Here is a 26,464-nt window from a genome sequence, read left to right as displayed (position 1 = left end):
GGATTAAAAACATTTTCCCACATTTTTATTTATGTTTTATTTGTTAAATTTCTATGACACCCATTTCCCTTGATTCTGGATGCCTTGCTTGTTGCTTGCTTATTTATTTATAAAGTAAATTAAATTATACTTAATTACATTAATTAAAGTGTGGGTGGCAAAGTGGTTAGAATGCAGTATTGTTCAATCCTGACAGGCTCAAGGTTGACTCAGCTTACATCCTTCCTAGGTGACGAAAATGAGGACCCAGATTGCTGGGGCAATATGCTGATACTTGCTATTGTTATTTTAAAAACCTACTTGTCATTAGTGTTCACCTTTTACAGAGTTCTTATCACAATATCAAATCTCAGTTTAGCCATCTCTTTCAAATGGCTAAATCTGTTGAACTATCCGTGCAACTGAAAATACTTATTTAAAAGGTGAAGGGTTGAAAAGAATAGTGTGAAAAATAGACCTAAATAGTCAGAGGAAAATAAGTTATAAATGTAACAATGTAACTAACTTAAGTGTAACTAAGGAGATCAACTAGATAAAAACAGTTTTAATTGTATACTAGCAATAAACAAAGTCACAAAACAGATTATCCTGAAAAATAATAAAGATTAAATTAGATTTAGTTTACTTTAGTTTTAGTTTTAATAGGGTTTGTATGCCACCCACTCTCGAGAGACTCAGGGCAGCTTACAGATAAAAAGGAAGGTGGAAACATACAAAAATAAAAAACAACATTAAAATTCCACAACATTCATAGTTTAGGATGGGGCTGGACAAATCAACAGCCCCAGGCCTGCTGGAAAAGCCAGGTCTTAGTCACTTTGCGGAAGGCCGGAAGGATAGTAACGGTCTGGATCTCCACAGGCCGGAGCAGCTACAGAGAAGGCCCTCCCCCGGGGAGTCGCCAGCCGACATTGACCAGCAGATGGAATCCGGAGGAGGCCTAGTCTGTGCGATCTTATGGGTCTCTGGGAGGTAAATGGCAGGAGGCGGTCTCTCAGGTAGCCAGGTCCTATACCATGTAGGGCTTTAAAAGTAATGACTAGCACCTTGAAGCATGTCCAGAGACCAATGGGAAGCCAGTGCAGCTCGCAGATGATAGGTGTGACATGGGTGTACCTAGGTACACCCATTATCGCTCGCACGGCTGCATTCTGGACTAACTGAAGTCTTCGAACACTCTTCAAGGGCAGCCCCATGTAGAGCGCGTTACAGTAATTCAGTCTTGAGGTGATGAGGGCGTGAGTGACCATCCGAAGGGCCTCCTGGTCCAGATAGGGTAGCAATTGGTGCACCAGGCGAACCTGGGCAAAGGCCCCCCTGGGCACAGCTGACAAGTGATGTTCTAGCATCAGCTGCGGATCCAGGAGGACTCCCAAATTGCGAACTCTCTCTCAGGGGCATATAGATTTAGCACCTGTACAGATGCAATTTCAGTTTGCATGTAAATAAATAAATCACAATCTCTTATTCTTAATTTAGAAATAAAGTGTTTTTTTAAAAAAACCTGTATGTCTTAAGTACAAATTGATCCATTCCATGAAAACTGAGTATCTTTTATGTTCAGTTTTTAATATTTAATATCTAATATCAGAGCAAAATCAATTAATGATATTTTTTTTCTTTAAGAAGACAGATACTTTAACAAACTCTGGATTGTCATAAACTGGTAAGAATATATTTTGTTTCTGCCCATAATTTTAGAGTATCTAATATGCTTCTGAAGTTAATTATGTTCATCAAAGCATAGCACGCTTGAAAAACAAAATCAAGGTTTTATGTTCCATCATTCACTAATTTCATAAGAATATTATACAAAGTCCAGTATTATTTCATGTTGAGCTTACATGCTGCTAAACAGAATTTAGCCATAGACCTATGTATGCTCAAGTGCCAATCAGATAGTAAAAAAGGAAGCACAGCAATTGGGTAACTTGGAAGATTTGATTCAATAAGGAGTGAAATTAACTTACTACATATGTCACTATAATGTCACTGGAAAGTAAGGCATGACTAGCTTTTTTAAATACACTTGACCTACATAGACATCTTTCCTCCTCATAGGGAATCTTATTAAACCAGCTCTACAGCAAGGCAGATGGCAGTGCATTAAAGTGGACCCAAGAGAAGCCTCAGTGATATCTTGGCAGTCCCAAGAAAGTGAGCTACTTAGCCAACTTTATACTAATATCCAGTTTCCAAATTAAGTTAATTGGAAATTAGATTTAGATAGTTTGCTATTTGTGGTTTAAAGGTTGATCTACTATGTTCATATATCATAATGTCAAGAGCTTTGATGAAAGAGTATTATGACTGTATGTATGAGGCTTTCTTTTGGTTTATCTAATATTTATTAAAGATTATAAGGGATGCTATTGGCAGAGGTTCTGCTTAGCCAGAATTGAAAATTGCTACCGTGCTCAAATATTCATGTTAGTCAGTGCAACCTGCAGCTGCAGAATTGCATGTAGCAAATATATGTGGATCTTAAATGCCAGAAAAATGTCTTTGAAATATAGGCAAAGTTGGGTTCCACAGAAAAGTTGCACCAAAGGCTTGATCACAAATATTTTGAAATAGGAAGAACAACTCTCCTCTTTTTTAGAAGAACTTCAGGGTTGCTGTAGCATTACTGACAATGTTGTATGATAAATTTGAGCTTTATTCTTGCATGAAGGATGAAAAACTACCTAGCTATTTAAAACAATTATATATTATTATCATGAATTTCCCAGTTGTTTGTTCTAGGTGAATAAAACATTATCTATATTTTCTGCACATTAATTCCTAGGATGGACTACTTTTATTAGGTGGATAATTTCTAACATTAAGTAATTGTTCATATAAAATTTGTTATGTATGTATGTATGTATGTATGTATGTATGTATGTATGTATGTATGTATGTATTTAGTGTCACAACCCCTGGTATGCCCAAATATGGGAGGAAGCCTACTGTTTCCTTTCTCTGTCTATCAGCTCGTCACAAGAGACCATCCAGACAGGAACCCAATATTTTTACTGTTGCCTTTGTTACATTTGTGTGTATTTGTGCTGATAAATAAATAAAGAGAGACTAGTATAGATCTATTTCAAGCTATTTAGCTCTCATCCGCTAGGTTCGAATCCCAGTAAGAGTATGGCTAGCTGATGAGAGCTAAATAGCTTGAAATAGATCTATACTAGTCTCCCTTTATTTACTTATCAGCACAAATACAACATGTGTGTGTGTGTGTGTATATGTATATATTGTATATATATATATGTGTGTGTGTGCGCGTGAGTGCCTGCATATATATATATATACATACATACACACACACACACACAAACATATATATCTACTATATATATATATCAATCTTACATGGGAAAAGACCTAAATACAAAACCAGCATGCCTACAACCGTGAAAATCTACTATATATATATATATATATATATATATATATATATATATATATATATATATATATATATATATATATATATATATATATATATATATATATATATATATATATATATATATATATATATATATATATATATATATATATATATATATATATATATATATATATATATATATATATATATTTCCCATGTAAGATTGAGATTGTCTTGGCAACGTTTCGGGGATGTCTCACTCGCAATCTTCAGGCTGGGTTTGGGGTTTAAAGTGTCATCAAAGCTGCTGTCTTTCTATAAATCTCGGTCTGTGTGTGTGTGGAGCGTTGGCTTTGTTTCAGTAAGTGGAATGATTGGTTGTGTGGTTGTATCATGATTGGTAGATTGGTGCTGATTGTTGCTGGCTGTGAGTCTATTGCTGTTTCGTGTTGTAACAGCCTGGGTGGTGGGTGGGGCTCGTTTGTTGACTAGGGATGGTTTCCAGATGTCTGGTAGCCGGGAGGTATCGTCACGTTTATTCATGTTGTGGGGATGTTTCTCTATTTGGATAGCTTCCATAATTATTCTCTTGTTGAAGTGTTCTGTTTTGGAGATTAACCTGGTTCCTTCAAAATTAATTTCATGTCCTGTAGCTTTAAGGTGCTGGAAAAGGGAGGAAGTTCTGCGATGTGTGCATTTATTCTCCTGTTCATTTGTCCTATGTATGTTGCAGGGCAGATTTTGCATGGTATTTCGTAGACTCCTTGGTTTTCTAGCTGGATTTTGTCTTTGGGGTTTCTTAAGATGTTGGCTATTTTTTGGTCAATGTTGAAGGCTGTCTTGATATTTTGTTTGTAGAGAATTTTGCTGATTCTATCTGTGGTGCCTTTGATGTAAGGGAGAAGGGTGATGTCGTTGTCCTGTTCTGTGTCTTGGTTTTTGGGGGGAGTCTCCCTTTGGATTAGCTTGGTAATTGTTTTTCTTTGGAATCCTTTGGAGTTCAGTTTTGGAGATTAATTTGGTAAGGAGCCGAGGTGGCACAGTGGTTAGGGTGCAGTACTGCAGGCCACTTCAGCTGACTGTTATCTGCAGTTCAGCGGTTCTAATCTCACTGGCTCAAGGTTGACTCAGCCTTCCATCCTTCTGAGGTAGGTGAAATGAGGACCCAGACTGTGGGGGCGATATGCTGACTCTGTAAACCGCTTAGAGAGAGCTGAAAGCCCTATGAAGCGGTATATAAGTCTAACTGCTATTGCTATTGCTATTCCTTCAAAATTAATTTCATGTCCTGTAGCTTTAAGGTGCTAGAAAATATATATAGTGCTTCCATCAACTTCTAATATGAATCCTTTCATAATGTACACCTGAAATAGTTTGGATTGTGGGTGTGGCCAGGCAGTCAAATCCCTGACCCTTTTTATTGTATTAAAAGGGTCATATGTATTATGCACATGTAAATAACAACATTATCATTGTGCTAACCTTCTGAAGTTGATATTATTGAAAATAAGAGGAACCATATGGTCATAGAGGATAAAGAACTTCTCTGTTAGAAATGATGTATTGTAGACTGCTGGGGAAATATATAATTTCTATTTTCTGGTTCAGTGAATGGACACAGGATGACCATACTTTCTTTTTACATTTCTCTCATCACTAGTTTCATTTTTTTACAATGTAACAATCCAAGCAGTATAGCTGACCTCTTGGTTCTGTATTTCCACAATACGTATATTGCAACCATTTGTATGATTTATTGCTATTTCTATCAACATATTTTCATTAAAATAAAATAAACTGGTTCCTTCTACGATAGGTTTGTAATATTAAACACAAGAAAATTAAGACCTTAGACTCATTTTCTAAGGGGGGAGGGAGAAATAACCATACATGAGTTTCACAAACAGAAGTTCATTTAACCATAGAGTGCCTTCTAGAGTGTCATAAAGTATATCTCTAGCAAAGACAATGAACCTTCATCTATCACAAGGCTCAATTAAATTCCAAATGCTTTGCAAGATGTTAGAAATATTGTGGACCATTTTAGTTTACATCTAGACGTGAGTTTCAACTTGCACAAATGTTGGATAAAACTGTCTTAAGTCAAGCCAAGGTCAGCTCAGTGAAGTAAACTCTTTGCTCTTTAGATACCTGTTTATCCGCCATAATTTGGCAAAATGTTATAATCCATATTTTATTTTACTAAACATTCTTATTTAATTTTAATTTGTCAGGCTATTCTGCCAATTTCTGACAGAAAACAACCAAACAAACCAGAATATAATTTTCCACACGAGTACAGAAATCCATAATGGTACTGTTTACAAACAAAATATCTCTGATGTGATCAGTAACCACTAACTAAACCACTCAAAGTTATTAAAACAACTGAATGCATATTCAGACTAAGTAATAAATGTTTTGTTACTTGTAATTTGGATAAAGCGTGTCTAAATTGTTCCGTGAAAGTATAAACAATTTGTTTTTCAGGAAGTAGAATTTAGCAACTGACTCCAAAGGATCTTGGCCTTGCAACTTCTAAAATTTAACATGGTCAAACTGAATATGACATCATGTGTAGTTCTTTTCATTTTGACAGGACTAGTTTTTTTCTGGCTAATTGGAATGCTGGGACAAGTAACTAACAAAATATATTTTTATTGGACACTCTTATTCACTCTACTTTAATATTTGGGTTCTGGCCTGCAGGTATCCTTGTACCTCTTACTAAAATTCAATTATCCCATTCATAAACATATAAAATATTAGTATATAGAGGTATTTTCCTTTCATGGGGAAAAAAAGTCCTGTCCCAACTAAAATTTGATATCTTTGTTGAAGAGTTCTTATAAATTTAAAGAGCAGTGTAAGTTCTGGTATGTGAATCTATGGTTCCAATATTATGGAGAAGAGATAATAATGAAGTTGTTTTCCATTCAGTTATTATATAAAGTGTACATTAATAATGTATAGTATCAACAATTTTAATACTAAATATATATTTTACATTGACATTCTTACATTTGTTTGTTTATAAATATATAAAATAATAAATAATATAAAAAGAAAACAGAACTGAAATATTGAAAGAAAGAAAAAGAAGGTGGAAATGACATTAATTAGTTATTTTAAATAGTAAAAATGTATATTAATTTATCCTTAAGAAACTATATAGTTTATATTTTTCAATATTGGCACAACATATAGAGTAGAATTTGAAGCCATTACTCTCCCTCTAAGTAATTACTTTTTAGCAATATAATCATAAGAAAAATACATTATTAAAGATTTGAAATACAGAATAGAATAGAATAGAATAGAATAGAATAGAATAGAATAGAATTCTTTATTGGCCAACTGTGATTGGACACACAAGGAATTTGTCTTTGGTGCATATGCTCTCAGTATCATATCTTCAATATTATTGAAGATTTGAAATCACAGTCATATATATGACAGACAACAGCATGATGGTAAGTTCATCCACCTATTATTATTTGTCATTATTTTCTGATGGACAAAAAGTTGCCAACTGATCTTTAGAACAAGGACTGATTATATTGCAAGACTCCATTTTGTTGTCATATCCTAGGACTTCTAGCCACCAGCCATATCAGTGTATCACTTCAAAAATTTGGTTAAAGCCATGCCTTCTTCATTCTAAAGTTGGATTTGAGTAATGCCATAGCTAAATGAAATGGTTGTTCTTTGTGTATCCAGGCCAGCAGGTGGCACTATGTCAATTAAATGCACTGAATTTCCATTCATGAAATATCTTTTATATAAATATTTTAAATAAAAGTTTAAATAAATATCATTTAAGGAAAGTAACCCTACCCAAGAAATCTTCAGTATATTTTTATTGAACTTTTAAGTTCCTTCCCTATTTCCCTATTTTATCTTTCTACAGACAAATTGAAACAAAATAAGAGATATTATTTAATTTGATTGATTAGGGAGAAAAGACTTATTTTTTCTAGAGTTTCACTTTTTAACAACATTCATTCTTCTGCAGAATTATTTCTACTTTAATGATGCTTTCTGGCATTTTTTTTTTACCAGAAAAAGTTGTTAAACTGATCACAGCATTTGCTAAAGCCATCCAATCTGGAAGCCCTTCAGTCAGAACAATGGGAGAGAAGTGGTGCCATGGGAGAGGGCGCCATTCAGCATTTTCCCATGATACTTGTTGAATAAGTCTCCTGTCAGTTTTTTCTCACAACATTAACTCTATAAAGAAGGGCTATGAAATAGTGGGAAGCAAGGCAACATCTTGTTTTGCATGTTGTTTTAGAGTTCAATCCTAAGTAGCAGCAAATATTTCTTTCCTAGGGAACAAAGAAAAAAATATCTGGCAAACTCTGCCTAGGCGTCAGGAAAAATCATTTAAAAAAATGAGTTTTTCTTTGTTGCCCAGAATCACCTTATAGGGGAGATGGACTGCATAAAAATTTAATAATTTTTAATACAAGTGAAATATTACTTTCAAACTGCACAACTCTAATTATTGTTTATTTTCAAGTTGATACTCTAATTTCATTTTCAAGTTGTTGATCACATTTTTTATCATGACAAGATAATACCAGCCTTTTGTGTTAACTAACTTGCTTTTCCACTGCATCTCAAAAGAAGCAGCTTGTTCCATTTATTAGTTCTACTTTACGCAAATGTATGTTGTGCTTGACATATAAACTTTTCTTCAGTTTATTCTTCCTTATCTTGTTAACATAACCCTGTTCTGTAACTTCTGCCAGGTTTTCTTAGCAATGTATTTGTTGTATGTTTTCTTTAAACATCATGCTATATGATTCTTCTACTTGGATCAAAACTTTATCAATTTGCATATAATCACATATATAATCTTATCCTTGCCCTTTCTGTGCCACATGCAGAAATCCGTATGGTCTTTATTCAAGGACAAATTTCATTTCTTAAATCTACTTTGTTTCTCTATGTAGAATTACCCATTTTACACTATTTTTTTTCTAAGGATGATATTTTTTCTCTAAGTGGATAGTCCTTATTTCTTCTTGGCTTTTCACCTGGAATAGATATCAGCTTCCCTACTACCTTTATAATAGTACATGTCATAATCTGATACCATCCTCATTTTGTACACACTTGGTTGTCCCCAAAGTATCCCAGTGTTTTACAAATTCAAACTTTTATCTTATCCACAAGCTAACAGTACCCAAATGGGACCCTGCACATGGAAAATATAGTGTTTTATTATGTCTGCAATAAGAACAAATTACTGTTATAGTGAATTGTAATGAAACTTGATCTACTGCATAGAAGGAGTTTATAACTTATTCGGTAAAAAAGAACAGAATCATAGAATTGGAAGGAGCCACATAGGGTATCACATCCAATTCAGGAATTCTCAATGCAGGAATCCAATTTCAAGTATTCTTAATGGATGGCTTCCTAGCATCTGGTTGAATTCATCTAGTGAAGGAGAGCTTACCATCTCTTTGGGTAATTGGTTCCACTGTAAAACTGCTCTTAATATTAGTTTTTTTTTTTCATATTCATTCAAATTCTGCCTCCTGGTAACTTACAGAGGATACAAAAATCATACACACCTGTTAAAATGCCAGGTTTTTGAAATGTTTAAAACATACTAAGATAAATCACTTCAGAATCCTTTCACATTTAATATAACATATACTGCTGCATATAACATAAATTGCTTAATATAACATAAATTGCTGTACAATTTAATTGAAGAAAAAACTGAATTTTGGGGGAGAAAAATAATAAAATATTTTAAAATAATATGGTTGCATAAAGATATACCCCATTAGCACTACTTTTTGAAGCACTTTTTGATTTTATGATGGTATTTAGTCTTTGAGATAGGAGCCTATAGTATGGCACATTTTGTCTTGGGAATCTTTGTCCACTCTTCCTTACAAGTGTTCCAAATATGTCAAATTGTAAGGGCATCTCAAATGCACAACTTTTTTTTTCAAATCAGGCCATAGATTTCAAATTGGGTTTAGTTCTGGGCTCTGACTGGAACATTCCAAAAGTTTGATCTTCTTCTGGTAAAGCCATTCTTTTGCGATTTGGAAGTATGCTTTGGGTCATGTTGAAAGGTGAAATTCCTCTTCATCTTCAGCATTTTAGCAGACGGTTGAAAGTTTTGTGCCAAAAATTGTCTGATATTTGGAAGTATTCATAATTCCCTCCACCTTGACTAAAGCCCCAGTTCCAGCTGAAGAAAACAGCCCCAAAGCATAATGTTGCCATCATCATGCTTCACTATATGTATGATGTACTCTTGATGGTGGAACAATGTCGTTTTTTATCCAAACTTAATTTTTGGAATTCTGGTCAAAATGTTGAATCTTGGTCTTATCCTACAATAACACTTTTTCTCACATGCTTTCGTCAGACTTGATATGTACGTATAAATGTAGCTGGGCTTTGATGTTTTTCTTTGTAAGAATATGGAAGATAGTTGTCACATGTAGCACTCAATCATTACTTGCCAGAAATTCTTGCAGTTCCTTTAATGTTGCTGTAGTCATCTTGGCAGTATCTCAGACCAATTTTCTTCATGTTTTTTTTTCATCAATTTTGGAGGAACATCTAGTTCTTGGTAACGTCACTGTGCCACATTTTCTCCACTTGTTGATGATAGCTTTCACTGTGTTCTATGGTATGTCCAATGCTTTGGAAAAAAATTTGTACCCTTCTCCTGACTGATACCTTCCAACAATGAGATTCTTTTGATGCTTTGTAAATTCTCTGCACATCATGGATTTTACTATAAGAAGCAACTGAGCAAATGTCACAAAACAATCCTACCAGCTCAACTTTATATGGCCTTGAACAGAATCACTTTAATTGATGTCAGATGTATTGATTACTATTTATAATTAGTTTGAATATGATTGATGAATTCTGAGCACAGCTACGTCCCTACTTATAAGAAGGGGTGCAAACTTATTCAACCTTGTTATTCTAAGTTATTATTGTTATTATTTTCCCCTAAAATTTTCACTTTGTTTTTTAGTTTTAATTATACATATTATATTTTATATTAAAGGTGGAAAAATTCTGAAGTGATTTAATTTGGTATGATTTTTTTACATTTCAAAACCCTGGCATTTTAACAGGGGTGTGTAGATTTTTTATATTCACTGTAAAACTATGACTTCACATCTTACAGACTGAAATTGTAGAGAGAACATGTCTGTTTTTAATATCACCTTTCCTTAGCCTGATATTTAATTGTATATTTAAATTTTTTATCATACCGTTTCTCATTGATTTTTTCCCTACTAGAATAAGCCTACTAGTTTCTTTGAGACTCATTTCATTGAACTCAGTTTTAGTCCCTTGTTCATCCTGACTGCTTTTGTCTGGATCTATTTTAATTTCTTTGTATATTATTAAGGTGAGGACACAATACTTGCAATAGGATATGAACAAAGGGACCATGCAATGGGATATCAAACAAATATGAATAAGGTGGAACCATTATTTTAGTGATGTTAAAGCAATACCTCCGTTTATTTAGCCAAAAATTGCTTTCTTTACAAATTCACATTGTTAGTTCAGCTTTGGTTTGTCATCCACCATTATTCCAAAGTTTTGTTTTCAGAAATACTTTTTCCATCTTATTTCCATCAATTTGATTTTGTACCCTAGATGAAGAACTTAGGAATTTGTCTTTGTAATTTGCCACTTTGTACTCTTCTCTATAATTTGCAAGTGTTTTCAATCAATATAATATTGAATCTTATTTTTGACTAACAAGATATTACCGTATATACTCTAACCAATTATGTGACATCTGCCAAATTCTCTTCTAACTATGCTGCTTGATATTCAGTTGTGGGCATTAGAAACAAAATAAATTTTGATTTCTGTTGACTTCACACACAAAAAAAATAGTCTTTTTGACAACACTAGAGAAAGGATTTGCAGTTACCTTTTTTCTAGGATTTTTTTTTCAACTGGCCACCATCCTGGAAATATCCCTTCTTGATACCAAACAGTGTTTGAGAAGGTTGTTGCAGTGAAGGAGGAGATTGTGATAAAATAAACAGGACTTTCAACTATATAGATATCATAAAAATATAATTGAGTAGCTCATTACTGGTATTTGGTTTAAAATCTGTGAAAGAACTAACCCTGTTTGCATTGGTTTATTAAGAACATGGATTACATGTTATTCTTCTCTAGCCTGCTTTGTTTAAATTGTGAAGAAGTTAACTTTCTGTAAGGAAAAAATACAGATACATGCAGAACATAATGTGCTCTGGTGGTGGTGAGTTTTCTGTAACTTCTATATTCTTACCTTCACATTCCCTCCCAGTATGCAGTAGGAACAAGACTATTTGCTGTGCTGCTTTGATAATCATATAGTAGCTCTAAAATCAAAGGAAAGGAAGGGATTCTAGAAATCATCCTTGGTCTTATTGTAAGCAACTTGGCATGGAATTGGCAAATAAAGTGGGAAAAGCTGGAATCTTTACCTACTAATGCTTTCACGCACACAGACACTGGAGAAAAAGAGGAATGCATATGATGCTTCTCTAAGGGCAGCAGAAGAAGGTACAATGCAAGAAAAGAAAAGGGAAATAGAGCATAATAAATTTAGCTCCAGGTGGTGGTGAAGCTGCTGAGCAAAAAATAAAACCAATTCTCTCAATAGCTATTATCTATGTCCCAGGAATTATATACTCTCAGAAAAAAAATAGTCTTTTAAACAAATGAAACACAAATCTATAATGTAATGTATGTATGTCTGACCCTTGCTTTCTATGTCCTCAGCCATATTAATGAGAAGGCATTATATATCTTATGCACAGCCAACATTTTATTAGAAGAAAAGGGAAAATACTACCTTAAAATCTAAATGAATTTAAGCTTCATACACAGTCTGAAAATTAAATGAAAGGAACATCATGAATATCCCTTCTAAATGGTCAGTAGGGCAACTTCATGTTGCAGTTCGGGAATATGAATCTGAACCCTAAGCAAAACAAACATGAGTTGCATTTCTTTTAATTCATCATCAACTTCCTTTCTTCCCTTCACAATAGATCAATAGCTTACTTTATTTACTTATATCCTTTATTTACTTATATCCAATAGCTTACTTTTTTTTACTTATTTATATTAGATTTGATGACAGCTCAGTTAGGATAGTCACAATAAGAAGAAAGCCCTCAGACTTGTGGCTATCACAAATGGACCTTTATCAAATCTAAAAAGTTCCAGCAGGAGCTCTTCATGACAATGAAGTAATGTTGTCATTCCATATGTTGCAGAAATATCTGAAAACGTCAGGAAGATTTTCAACCAACACAACATACATGTACACTTAAAACAAGAATACACTTAGGCAGAGGCTTGTCACTCCACCCCCACCCCAGGATAAAACACCCAGACACAAACTGAGCATAGTGGTTTATGCAGTACAATGCAGTGAGACATGTGCAGATCTGTACATTGGAGAAACAAAACAACCATTTCACAAATCCATGGCATAACAAAGGAGAACAAACCCATCAGGACAAGATTCAATAGTCTATCTATGTTTGAAAGACAAAGCTCAGTCTTTTGAAGACAGCAAAGTCCACATACTGGACAGAGATTATCACTGGTTGAAAGAAGGGTAAAAAAGGCAATTTATACTGCTCAAAAAAATAAAGGGAACATTTAAACAACACAATGTAACGCCAAGTCAATCACACTTCTGTGAAATCAAACTGTCCACTTAGGTAGCAACCCTGATTGATAATCAATTTCACATGCTGTTGTGCACATGGAATAGACAACAGGTGGAAAGCATAGGCAGTTAGCAAGACATCCCCAATAAAGGAGTGGATCTGCAGGTGGTGACCACAGAACAGTTCTCAGTTCCTATGCTTTCTGGCTGATGGTTTGGTCACTTTTGAATGCCGGCAGTGCTTTCGCTCTAATGGTAGCATGAGATGGAGTCTACAACCCACACAAGTGGCTCAGGTAGTGCAGCTCATCCAGGATGGCACATCAATGCGAGCTGTGGCAAGAAGGTTTGCTGTGTCTGTCAGCGTAGTGTCCAGAGCATGGAGGCCCTACCAGGAGACAGGCCAGTACATCAGGAGACGTGGAGGAGGCTGTAGCAGGGCAACACCCCAGCATCAGGACCGCTACCTCCGCCTTTGTGCAAGGAGGGACACGAGGAGCACTGCGAGAGCCCTGCAAAATGACTTCCAGTGGGCCACAAATGGGCTGCTCAAACGGTCAGAAACAGATTCCATGAGGGTGGTATGAGGAGCGGACGTCCACAGGTGGGGGTTGTGCTTACAGGCCAACACCGTGCAGGACGTTTGGCATTTGCCAGAGAACACAAAGATTGGCAAATTCGCCACTGGTGCCCTGTGCTCTTCACAGATGAAAGCAGGTTCACACTGAGCACATGTGACAGACGTGACAGGGTCTGGAGACACCGTGGAGAAAGTTCTGCTGCCTGCAACATCATCCAACATGACTAATTTGGCAGTGGGTCAGTAATGGTGTGGGGTGGCATTTCTTTAGGGGGCCGCACAGCCCTCCATGTGCTCGCCAGTGGTAGCCTGACTGCCATTAGGTACCGAGATGAGATCCTCAGACCCCTTGTGAGACTATATGCTGGTGCGGTTGGCCCTGGGTTCCTCCTAATGCAAGACAATGCTAGACCTCATGTGGCTGGAGTGTTTCAGCAGTTCCTGCAAGACGAAGGCATTGAGGCTATGGACTGGCCCGCCCATTCCCCAGACCTGAATCCAATTGAGCACATCTGGGACATCATGTTTCGCTCCATCCACCAATGCCATGTTGCACCACAGACTGTCCAGGAGTTGGGGGATGCTTTAGTCGAGGTATGGGAGGAGACCATCTGCCACCTCATCAGGAGCATGCCTAGGTGTTGTAGGGAGGTAATACAGGCACGTGGAGACCACAAACACTACTGAGACTCATTCTGACTTGTTTTAAAGACATTACATCAAAGTTGGATTAGCCTGTAGTGTTTTTGTCCACTTTAATTTTGAGTGTAACTCCAAATCCAGACCTCCATGGTTGCTAAATTTGATTGCAATTGATAATTTTTGTGTGATTTTTGTTGTCAGCACATTCAACTATGTAATGAACAAAGTATTTAATAAGAATATTTCATTCATTCAATAGCAATAGCAGTTAGACTTATATACCGCTTCATAGGGCTTTCAGCCCTCTTTAAGCGGTTTACAGAGTCAGCATATTGCCCCCACAGTCTGGGTCCTCATTTTACCCACCTCGGAAGGATGGAAGGCTGAGTCAACCTTGAGCCAGTGAGATTTGAACTGCCGAATTGCAGCTAACAGTCAGCTGAAGTGGCTGCAGTACTGCACTCTAACCACTGCGCCACTTCGGCTCTTTCAGATCTAGGATGTCTTATTTTTGTGTTCCCTTTATTTTTTTGAGTAGTGTATATTAAAATTGAATAGTCCTCTGTCATCAGAAAGGGAGGAATATACCACCACCTAACCTGTTTACAATACAGTCTTTTCAGCAGTTCCAGGAAGACTCCACACTCACTTTTCACTCTAATTCAGATTACCTGAGGTACAGATAAACCCCCAAGATCTCAAAGCTTCCCAGAGTTAATTACAACTGATAACAACCAGATGACTACAAGGAATGTAAATCCATCCATTCCCCAGAAATCAGTCAGAACTGAGGATGCTTCTTGGATGAGGAGTGAAATGTCTTAAAGAAAAAAACAAAGAAAGTCCAGTTGTCTTTTGAAAAAGCACTTAGGGGACATCACTCATTCATTCATTATTTAGGATTTCAAGCTCTATATATTGTCCAATTGTTAAATAAATTCTGCCTTCCTAAAGATCAAGGTTAATGACTTATATTAACTTTTTCCATCATCAAGGAATGGAAATATTTTGGTAGTCTGAATAATTCAGGTTACTATTGTAAAAATGAAAGTTTTAGGCCATTTCTTTTAAAAAAAAACCTGTTTCTAAAATAGAAACAGTTACATTAGTAATTACTTATGACAAATGCCTTGTTTGTCAAATTATTCCTAACATATTCCAATATACAGTAAATGTTCAATCACCTGAATTTATCCCTATCTCCCCAATTCTCCATTGTGGCATTTTATGGAGAAACAAAAGCTTATTGTAATCTTTTTTCTCATCTCTGCATTCAAGGTTCAGCTTTTTCCAATAGTAAGACTTGCAAACTGCATAACAAGCATCCCTTCAAAGGGATTAGGTCTATATGAATCACCCCTATTTTGATTTAGATTGGAGATCTGAGATTCAAAAGGCCCAGGATTTGACTCAAACTCAGGATTCAAGGGCAAACCTATTTCATTCAAGCACCTTCAAGATTCAATTTTAAAGAAAGAATTATACAAAATCTATAATGGGGAAGCTTCAAAATCCTGCAATATCTTCATTTTTCTTATAGAATGAAATGTGTTTCATCCGGGGTTGATAAAAAATATCAGAGATGGTAGACCCTATAGAAGACATTCACCCTACCAACTTTCAGCTACATAGCTTCAAGTTTTCATCACAATAAAATTTTGAAGTGTTACTCTTAAGGCTGAGTTTAAGAAAACTCAGAAAAGCTAATAAAGAATAAGAAATAAGAAAAGCAAAAAACATATCAAGAAAGGACATGAATCAATGGACATGAATTAAAATAAAAAGTTTTATTTTCTCCATGTGCTTTTTGGGTTGTCGGATATGCATGTGCGTTGATATACTGAATAGACTGTTGTAAATATGCTTCTTCTCATCACTGCTTTAAAGCAGGGATGTCAAACTCAATTTCACTTAGGGCCAGATCAGCATTGTGGTTATTGTCCACAAGGTATAGCCAGAGTGGTTGCTGACTGAGCATGGCCAGCTCAATATTGTTTGTGTGGAAGATGCCTGTGGGGGCTGGTGGGGTTGGAGAGGGAATCGAGAGGTCTCTTGTGGATGGGGCAGTGGCAGGAGACTTATCCCATGGGATGACGTGAGGTGAGGCAAGAGGCCGGGTAGCTGCAGCCAGAAACCATAAGCCTTAGCTGGCGCACTCTGCAGCTCTGGAGACCAGTGCCACCATCGGGCTGGCTGTCCAAGCAACAGGCAGACATGGGGAGGACTGGAATCTGAGGCAGACCCAATGTCTGTTTTTGCTTGTGGTTGGAGATCAGGTCACCTTTGACCTGCATATGGTGTGTGTTCCCCTCGCTCATCACCCAATACATCTCAGCGCTGTTGCAGGCTGCCACCATTGTCACTTGGCAGATCCAGGCAGCCCAAAGGAAGTGAAGTGGCCAGCTAGAAAGGCTGACTAGAGGTGGTACAGCATGCCCAGGGACAGCATGTAAAAGGCAGCCAGCCTGAGTACGGAAAACTGGATCCTCATTGGCACCATGTTACCCAGGCTCAGCAGAAGGATTTATGATTTTATGATTTTTTTTTTTTTTTTTTATGATTTTATTGAGATTTGTAGGCCGCCCTTTTCCCTGAGGGGACTCAGGGCGGCTCACACAAAATCGGGGAAGGGGAGATACAGACAATAACAAAGACACATATAATAAAAACAGTAACCAACATGCATTCATCATTCGGGAGGGGCAACTATCTTCATCCCCAGGCCTGACGGGCTAGCCAGTTCTTCAAGGCTGCGCGGAAGGCCTGGACGGTGGTGAGGGTACGAATCTCCACGGGGAGTTCGTTCCAAAGGGTCGGGGCGACTACTGAGAAGGCCCTCCTCCTTGTAGTTGCCAGCCGACACTGGCTGGCCGATGGAATACGGAGGAGGCCCAATCTGTGTGATCTTATTGGTCGCAGGGAGGTAATTGGCAGAAGGCGGTCTCTCAAGTATCCAGATCCACTACCATGTAGGGCTTTATGGGTGATTAACAGCACCTTGAAGCGCACCCGGAAGTCGACAGGCAGCCAGCGCAGCTCGCGGAGGATAGGTGTAATGTGGGTGAACCGCGGTGCACCCACTATCGCTCGCGCGGCTGCGTTCTGCACTAGCTGAAGACGCCGGATGCTCTTCAAGGGCAGCCCCATGTAGAGCACATTGCAGTATTCCAGCCTAGAGGTCACGAGGGCCCGAGTGACTGTTGTGAGTGCCTCCCGATTCAGGTAGGGTCGCAACTGGCGCACCAGGCGTACCTGGGCGAATGCCCCCCTAGCCACAGCCGTCAAATGGTGGTCGAATGATAGCTGTGGATCTAGGAGGACTCCCAAGTTGCGGACCCTCTCTGAGGGGTATAAAGTTTGACCCCCCAGCCTGAGAGATGGAATATTGGTGGAATCCTTGGGAGGGAAACACAACAGCCACTCGGTCTTTTCTGGGTTGAGCACAAGCTTGTTAGCCCTCATCCAGTCCATAACCGCCTCCAGACCCCGGCTCATCACGTCTGCCGCTTCATTGAGTTGGCACGGGGCGGACAGATACAGTTGAGTATCGTCCGCATATTGATGGTATCTAATCCCGTGCCTGCGGATGATCTCTCCCAGCGGTTTCATGTAGATGTTGAATAGTAGGGGGGATAAGACCGAGCCCTGAGGCACCCCATATGTTAGGGGCCTAGGGGACGATCTCTGCCCCCCCACTAACACCGACTGCGACCTGTCCGAGAGGTAGGAAGAGAACCACCGCAACACGGTGCCTCCCACCCCCACCTCCCGCAGTCGTCGCAGAAGGATACCATGGTCGATGGTATCGAAAGCCGCTGAGAGGTCAAGGAGAACCAGGATGGAGGAATGTCCTCCATCTCTGGCTCTCCATAGATCATCAGTCAATGCGACCAAAGCGGTTTCAGTGCTGTAACCGGGTCTGAAGCCTGACTGGAAGGGGTCGAGATAGTTTGCTTCCTCCAAGGACCGCTGGAGCTGAAAGGCCACCACCTTCTCAACAACCTTCCCAAGAAAGGGAAGGTTGGAGACTGGACGATAGTTATTAAGGACAGCTGGATCCAAAGATGGCTTCTTTAGGAGGGGTCTCACCACCGCCGCTTTCAGTGCGGCGGGGAAGTTCCCCTCCCGAAGAGAGGCGGTCACGACCGCCTGGATCCAGCCTCGTGTCACCTCACTGCTGCTGGTAACCAGCCATGAGGGACACGGGTCCAGTACGCAGGTGGAGGCACTCACAGCCCTCATGGCCTTGTCCACATCCCCGGGGGTAACATCCTGAAACTCAACCCAGGGGTGTTCCATCTGATCCTCTTGTGCCTCGGCTGGAACTGCAGGGGTGGAGTCCAAGTCCGACCGAAACCGAGCAATTTTGTCCGCTAAGAATTGGGCATAATCCTCAGCTCTGCCCTGTAAGGGTTCCCCCGCCTCCCTTTTATTTAATAGGGAGCGGGTTATCTTAAACAGGGCGGCTGGGCGGGACTCAGCGGACGCAACCAAGGTGGCTATATGGGATCTTTTCGCTGCCCTAAGCGCTCTGGTGTATTCCTTGGTGCAGGTGGTTACCATTGCTCGGTTCGATTCGGACTTATTGGACCTCCATCGGTGCTCTAGGCATCTCCTCCGGCGCTTCATCTCCCGGAGTTCCTCGGTGAACCAAGGAGGTCTCCGGGATCCGCCGCCTCGGAGGGGCCGTAGTGGCGCAATCCGGTCGAGGGCCTCTGATGCTGCCGAATGAAGGGGGAAAACATGTGATCCCATCTGGGCCTGAGAGGCCCTGGTGCCAATGGGGATATGGCTTTCCCTGCCCACAACGGTTGTCTTTTGCCTGCTGGGCCTGAGCATGCTCTACTACCTCTACTCAGCCTTTCTAGCTTGCTGCTTCACCTCCTTTGTGGTGGGTGGGTGCTCCGGGTGGCAATGGCAGCAGCCTAATGGCCCTGCATGAGCTGCTGATAATGTCGGTGATAGCAGTCCTGATGTGCATCAGTTGCATGAGCGGAACAGGGTCCACTCATGGGCCAAGAGTAATACCCACAATGGGCTGAGATGACCAGCAGCAATCTGCAGCAGTGTCCAGCAGCAGCTGTCCCACCCTCTGCCTCACCCACATTTCTTGGTCCACGGTGGCAGCGGTAGACAGATGCAGAGCACAGGGAGAGGCACACAGTCTGGAGCAGGCATGTCCGGTAGTCCACATCCCATGCCTCCCCCCCTGACTCTGCCTGCTGTTGGTGCTGGTGCTGAAATGCCTGCTTCTTGGATGGAGTGGAGTGTGCTATGGAGATACTGTTGCTGTATATCTCATCCATCTGCATGCACACACACACACGTGAAAGGCTGGCAAGTGGGCTGCTCGTGCAGGCGTGGCACTGATCTGCAACCTGTTGGCATTCACCTGTGTTGGACCGCAGCCAGTCTTAGATTCATGTGGCCACTTTGACTCTTCCCCCTGGTGGTGTGCATAGGAGGTGGCAAGTGCACGAGGGCTGGCATCCTGGATGAAAGGAAAGCAATCAGAATGCGGTCCCCTGGAGCTAGGCCCTGCATGCTCACCACCTCCTGTGTGCACACCCAAGGGATGAGCAGAGGTTGTGCCGGAGATCTAAGGCTGGCTGCAATCAGGCCTGGATGGACAGCACCAGTGATGTGCGGCGAGGGTTACCGTTGGTGAGGCAAGAGAGCAGCAGCGACAAGAAGCAATGTCCCCGCCGCTGTGTCCAACAGGCATCTTGCGTTTATGGTGGACATAAACACGAGACGCCTGTCGGACACAGCGGCGAGGGTGTTGCTTCTAGCCGCTGCCACTGTCTGCTGCCTCGCCCCTCAGCCTCCTCCGATGAACAATCCTGCTGCCCCGGCCTGCAGCCAGCCCAGCACCAAGCAGGGAGGATGAGGAGGAGGATGAGGAGGAGAAGAGCGGTGAGTCCTTGGGCCGGCTGGCTGGCCGGCCGGCCAGGCGGGGAGCAGGTCGGGCTGGGTGGGGTGGGCTGGCTCCGTCCAAGCTGCTTCTCGCCGCTGCCGCACTCTGCCGCCTTGCTTCCCCCCGCCTCCTCCGACAAACAATCCTCCACTTTCTTCAGCTCGGACAGTGCCGGAACACCCAAGCTGCTGTCGGCAGCAGCGGGGGTCATCTGAGCAGCCATGATCCCCCATCCCCAGCCAGACAGCCCACCCACCCCCTGCCCAACCTGCTCCCCACCTGGCCGGCTGGCTGGCACAAGGACTCACCGCTCTTCTCCTCCTCCTCCTCCTCCTGCTCGTCCTCCCCGCTCGGTGCTGGGCTGGCTGCAGGCCGGGGCAGTGGGAATGTCGGCACTTGGCGGCTCACATGATTCAAAGTGCCCGGTGTGGCACTTTGCATCGCGGGAGCCGCCAAGACCTGGGTCCCGCCTCCCCTGCCTCTAGTGACTGCACATCCCTGGACAGCACCAGGTTGCCAGTCAGCACCAATCAGTTTGGGCTGAGTCAAGGTCAAACAGGTCAGTCCTTCGCTGTTTCTCAGGTGGCCCCACCTTGTAGGCTGGATATAATTACCATATTTTTGGGAGTATAAGACGCAGCAAGGTTTTGAAGAGGAAATTTTTTTAAAAAGTTTTTGCACTCTGCAAACCTCCCAAAAATGGCCTGTTTTTTGTGAATGAGTGAATAGCCCTTAGGAGGCTTGTAGAGTTTTTCTAGGGGGGCAAAAATAAGAAAAAAAACAGCCCATTTTTCACAAAAAAGGGCTCATTTTTGTCAAAAAAAGGGCATGGATAGCCTTTAGGAAGCTTATAGAGTGCTGCTGGGGGGGGGAAATGGGCCATTTTTTGTTCTTTTATGCCCTCCCCAGCCCCCAGTGGCTCTCTGAAAGCCTTCTAAAAGCTATGCTTGGCCATTTTGGTGAAGGGGCAGAGTTTCGGGAGGCAAAAAAAAGCTGCATTCAGTGTATAAGAGCCATCCAGATTTTCAGCCTCTTTTTTGAGGGAAAAAGCTGCTTTATACTCCGAAAAATATGGTACCTCACAGGCTGGATCTAACCACCGTACAGGCTGGATCTAACCACCTTGTGGGCCAAATCTGGCCCACAGGTCTTGAGTTTGACATCCCTGCATTAAAGTGACTCTAAATATGTGAGACCCTTGGCCCACATGTAAATATCTGCCACTTGCCTGTTTCTTGAAGCAGAAAACATTTGGAGCAAAAGCTGTAATTACTGTTGGGGTATTCATTCAGATTTTCAAGAAACTTTAACCTATCCCAATTATGCAGAATGTAAAAGTAAGAATTGATTTGGGAGTACATGTTGGTCTTTTGGGCCTTGAGCTCATTTTCTCAGTGTTAAGAACTGAGTTTTACTCCTATTTTCATTAAAAGAAAAAGCAGACAAATGTAATCTTCCAGTGGCATAAGTGAAAACGAAGTTAAGATCGGTAGTTGGTTTAAGTAGTAAAGACTTAAAAAGTGAGAGGTCCTTGGTTTTTCTGATGTATTCATTAATAGCCTTCTTGTTGACTTCAGTGTGTTTGATATCAGCTAGAAGGATGCCAGGTTCTTAATCCAGGCTCTTGATATTATTTCAATTGGCTCTTTTTCTTCTATTGATGGTAAAGTTGGTATATTTGTCTAGTTGAAATTCCATTGCAATATTTGACTATATATTCAGGCAGTGTTGAGCAGTGATTCTATTTCAGAATCACTGAAATGCTATTTTTCCATACAGCTGCAGATCATTGATGTTATGCATTGGGTTCCTGACAGATGTTTTTGATGTTTGAGAGCCATGACCTGATTCATTCAGTACTATTGACAGAAGAATCAATGAAATAAGAAATAATAGTGATGAAAGCAAGTCATCTTGAAAGATCTCTCACTTGATGTTAACCTCTCCCACTATATCACCATTGACCAGAATACATGTCTTCTATTGTGCCATTTATCTCTGCATAACACTTCTGATGCTTCTACTGTTGTCTCTATGTGCTTGATTATCCAATCATGTGGTAGGGAATCAAATGCCTTCTTGTAATCAATGCAAGCTACATTCAAATTGATCTTCTAAAATCAGCTGTGAATTAGGAGCTGATCCTTTATTTCCTTTGCTGGGTGGCTTCCTTTTTGCTCATATTGAAGAGTTTATTTTCATATAGGTGCTGTTAGATTACATTAGTTATTACAGCATTTAGCAATTTGAAAGTTATTGTTAAGCAAGTATTTGCCTGATGTTGCCCATTTCATTATCAGGTAGGTTTTGCCTGATGTTAACCAATCTTCAATTTTATCTCCCTGTAATGTATTATTATACTGCTTGGCAATAAGTCATATGTTTCATTCAAATTCCTGTTGTTTCTTCATCTGGTGCTGACCAATTTATGCTCTTCTTTGCCCTTTTCTGCATTATTTCTTCTATAAATGACTATTATTAGTCATTTCATTTCAGTTTTTCTTTTTGTTCCTTAACCTCCTTTATGCTAGATGCATTCTTGTTATATTTCTTCAAATTGTCTTATGGTTCTTATATAAACTGCAGCGTTTTTTCTTTGTCAGGTACTAGCTGGTTCGTTGCAACCTCTGTTTATGGATTGATAGAAATGTTTCTGACTTGACTGAATTTGGAGATTTTGTTTCAGGTGTGCAATTTGAGCTTCATATCTGCTAATCTCCACCTCCTCCTCCTCATATGAATAATGAATTCTGTAAACATTTAGCCTTTATTCACCTTTATACAGATAAGGGAATTGTTAATTCAATAATCAGGCAATTGGGTATGATGAAAGCCATATTTCAATTTGCTCAAAAGTGTTATTCCTAATGGACTGTATTGGGTGTGTATTGGGTTATTTTTCTTTCTGTGTGAAATCATGCCTTGGTACATTAAAAAAAATAAGGCTAAACATTTACAAAATCAAAATGATATCAAAGTGGCATCTGTCTCCCTCCAGATTATAACCTGAGCATTATAATGGGGTGGGGCAAGCATCATGCTGTCAGACTCTCTTTTATCTCTTACCCTATAGAAAAGAAGCACAGAGCTACATGAGAAAAAGATAAAACATAAAAAATAAATTGAGCATAAAAGAATAGAATATAGAGAGATATTCCTGTACTGAAAAGATTTATAACTGGAAGTATTCTATAAATGACATTGAGAAGGTAGGGTAAATTCTGATCATTACTATAAACATCAAATTGGGTGGCTCTTTTAAGAATAACATATAAGACTAAACAAACAGCTGCTTTCGCATACAAAGAAATACTTTTGTATTTTTTTTATTGCTAATCCTAAGGTTCTTGATGTAGGATTGTTTCAGAACTACATCATTTAGGATATAGAAGTTAAGCAACAGCTTTGCTCTGCAGTACTCAATACAGAACACACAATAAAGCTTTCATTAAAGGAAGCAACATTTAAAATGAAGGTTTGTTTTAAAAGAAACTACTAAAAATACAGGTTCAACATTAAAAATAAAAACAAAAAAGTTAGTATGTGAAGAATGTGACTCATACATTTCTTCTTAAAATTGCAATTGAACTACTCAGCTTCTGTTTTCCACTGAGATTAAAATGGCTCCCTGCGATTTAAGCATGTGAGACTAATAATAGCATCCATCCCCATAACCATACTATTAAGGCAGAAGATGACAGCAGGAGCAAGCGAAGAAGAAACAATAATATACATAAATTACCCAGCATTATGAAAAGGAGAAAAACGTATTGTTGGGTCCAAATATACCTATTTACCATTCAAAAAGCTTCCAGAATGTGAAAGGCATTGCTGTGGGCCAACTCTGAAGATAAAAAAAAATTACAAATAATAAAACTGAAAACTTAATAAAGAATTTAGGTTTCATTCACACATATGACTAGTTGAGGAGTAACAGGGATTGTCCCAGAATAAAAATATATAGGAGCGTCCTGTTAATGAGATTACTGTAGCATCTGTAATTATTGCCAGTGAGATAATTACAACAAAATCTATAGTTACTCAGATTTCCCTAAAGAATTTAAACAGTAATGGAACCATAAAACACAATTCTTAAAGCATGTAGTTGAGTGGAAAGGTAAATAAAAGCTGCATGCTGTGATGTACAAAAGGGGGGGGGGGAATGTAGAGCATGATTAATGTATAAGCATTGTATAAAAAGTGCCCCAAATCCTTTGTGGCTGAATCCCCAGGTCTGGAAAGAACCAAGCCTGCCTTGTGATAATCCATTTTCTCTCCTTTCAGATTCAGGAACTTGAATAAAGAAAAAGAGTCCAGACATTAGCATTAAAAACAGCATTTCCCTCATGAGATTTTTGTTTTTTATTTCATCTATTCTTCAGTGAGACAGTTGTCAGACCATAGACCCTTCATGTTTCTAGACAGATAGCTCTATATAGGTATCCTTAGCCAAATAATTTTTACAAGCAATATTACCATATAATTATGTGAGCCAATTAGCTCCAGATGTCTAAAGATGTCTGATTCTATATGTAGTGTGATTTTCTTCTCTGCTTAGCCCTATTTGGACACTTTCGTCATTGCCCCTTTTGACTTGGAAGACTCCAGTGTTATTTTCCCAGGAGCAAGTATGATTCACTCTTATTATCCTCCAAGATTTCCCCAACCAGAATTAGGATATCCAATAGTGATTTGAGCACAAGTGAAAGATACATAGATCCTGTCAAAGTCCTCAAATATATTTTATTTTCTCTCCTGGAAAGGGAAGGTGTTTTGTCTGCAATACAATCACTCTAAGCTGGATCCTGGAAGCAGAATTTCATGAAGGGTTTTGAATCTGATACAGAGGGATATAGAATAGTATTTCTCAATCTCAGGAATTTTTAAGATGTGTGGATCAATAGAATGCTTGTAGCTCAGGATTGAACTGTGGGGTCTTCAGCGGTTTCTGAGCTTGGTTATTTTCTTGAAGAAGTTTCATTACCAAACTAGGTAACATCATTAGTGCTAGTGGAGTTGGGGTGAATTTCAACTTCCAGAATTCCCATGATAGCTGGTCAACAGCATGGGAATTCGGAGAGCTGAAGTTCACACATTTTAAATTTGCTGAGTTTGAGAATTGCTGATAAGGAACGTCCATTACAAAACATATCTTCATTGCTTTATCTGAGCAGTGGCAGTAATTATTGCTGCTGTTTCTTAATTGTCTTAAATATTTTAAAATAGAGAAAAAATGGAAATTGTACTAAATGTATTGATAAATTGTTATCTAAATACGCAGACCAGAGGTGCGTTCCTATTGGTTCAGATTTGTTTGGCCGATCGGTAGTAGTTTGCCGGCCTGGGTTGGCAAAACAGGCAGCGACCCAGGCCTGCCACGCCTATGAACTGGTTCCCCAGTTGACGCAACATGGTTTTTTTTTTTTTCATTTTTTAATGTTCTGCACATCCGCAGATCTATTTATGGACAACTGTGCACATGCGCAGAGCACGTGCCTAGTGTGCATGCACAGAACCGTGCACACACTGAACCAGCAGTAATGCCGGTAGCAATTCACCCCTGATGCAGATATGTATATAAAAGTATAAGAGCTTAAGAAGTAAGATCTCGCAAGTACATAATAAGGCCTTAAAGACAAATGTTTAATTTGAGTAATTTATGCCCAGTAATATTCAAAATACATTAACTTAAAAGACAGTGGTTACAATGAAAAATATATTTAAATGAACATTTATATTTACTCACAGTAGATTTGGGGATGTTTCCACCACACGGCTTGAATGGGATTTCACGATCCATTCAAGACTAGCGTGCAACCTGGGAGTATCCTGGACTCATAGCTACCATATTGCAGCTGTAGCCAAGAGGGTTCATGTTCCCTTCTTAACCAGGAGGTCATTCAGACGGGTCATCTCATGACTGAACTTGCATGTTACATGGGCTGCCCTTAAAGATCATCCACATGCCGCAGCTGGTTCAATATGAGCTGCCAGCAAAAATGGAAACTTCTTTTCATTTCCATATGTCATTGTTGCTTTGTCAGCCTCCAGGGACATTTCAAGGTGCTAGTTATTACCTATAAAGCTCTTAATTGCATAAGCCTGGTTACAATTTGATGATCCTAATGAACTCACAGTTCCTGCCATAGCTGCCTCCAGAGGAGCAGGTGGCAGATATGGCTAGGGTGTGTTTTTCTCAGATATGTATTGGGTTGCCAATTCCCCTATTCTGGATAAGAGGTCTTGCTC

The sequence above is a fragment of the Thamnophis sirtalis genome, unplaced genomic scaffold, assembly GCF_051295495.1.
Source record: "Thamnophis sirtalis isolate CommonGarterSnake01/CBP01778 unplaced genomic scaffold, rThaSir2_p1.2 scaffold_8, whole genome shotgun sequence".
Taxonomy (NCBI): Eukaryota; Metazoa; Chordata; class Lepidosauria; order Squamata; family Natricidae; genus Thamnophis; species Thamnophis sirtalis.
The sequence above is the reverse complement of the archived record's forward strand: the minus strand, read 5'-3'. Positions refer to the sequence as shown.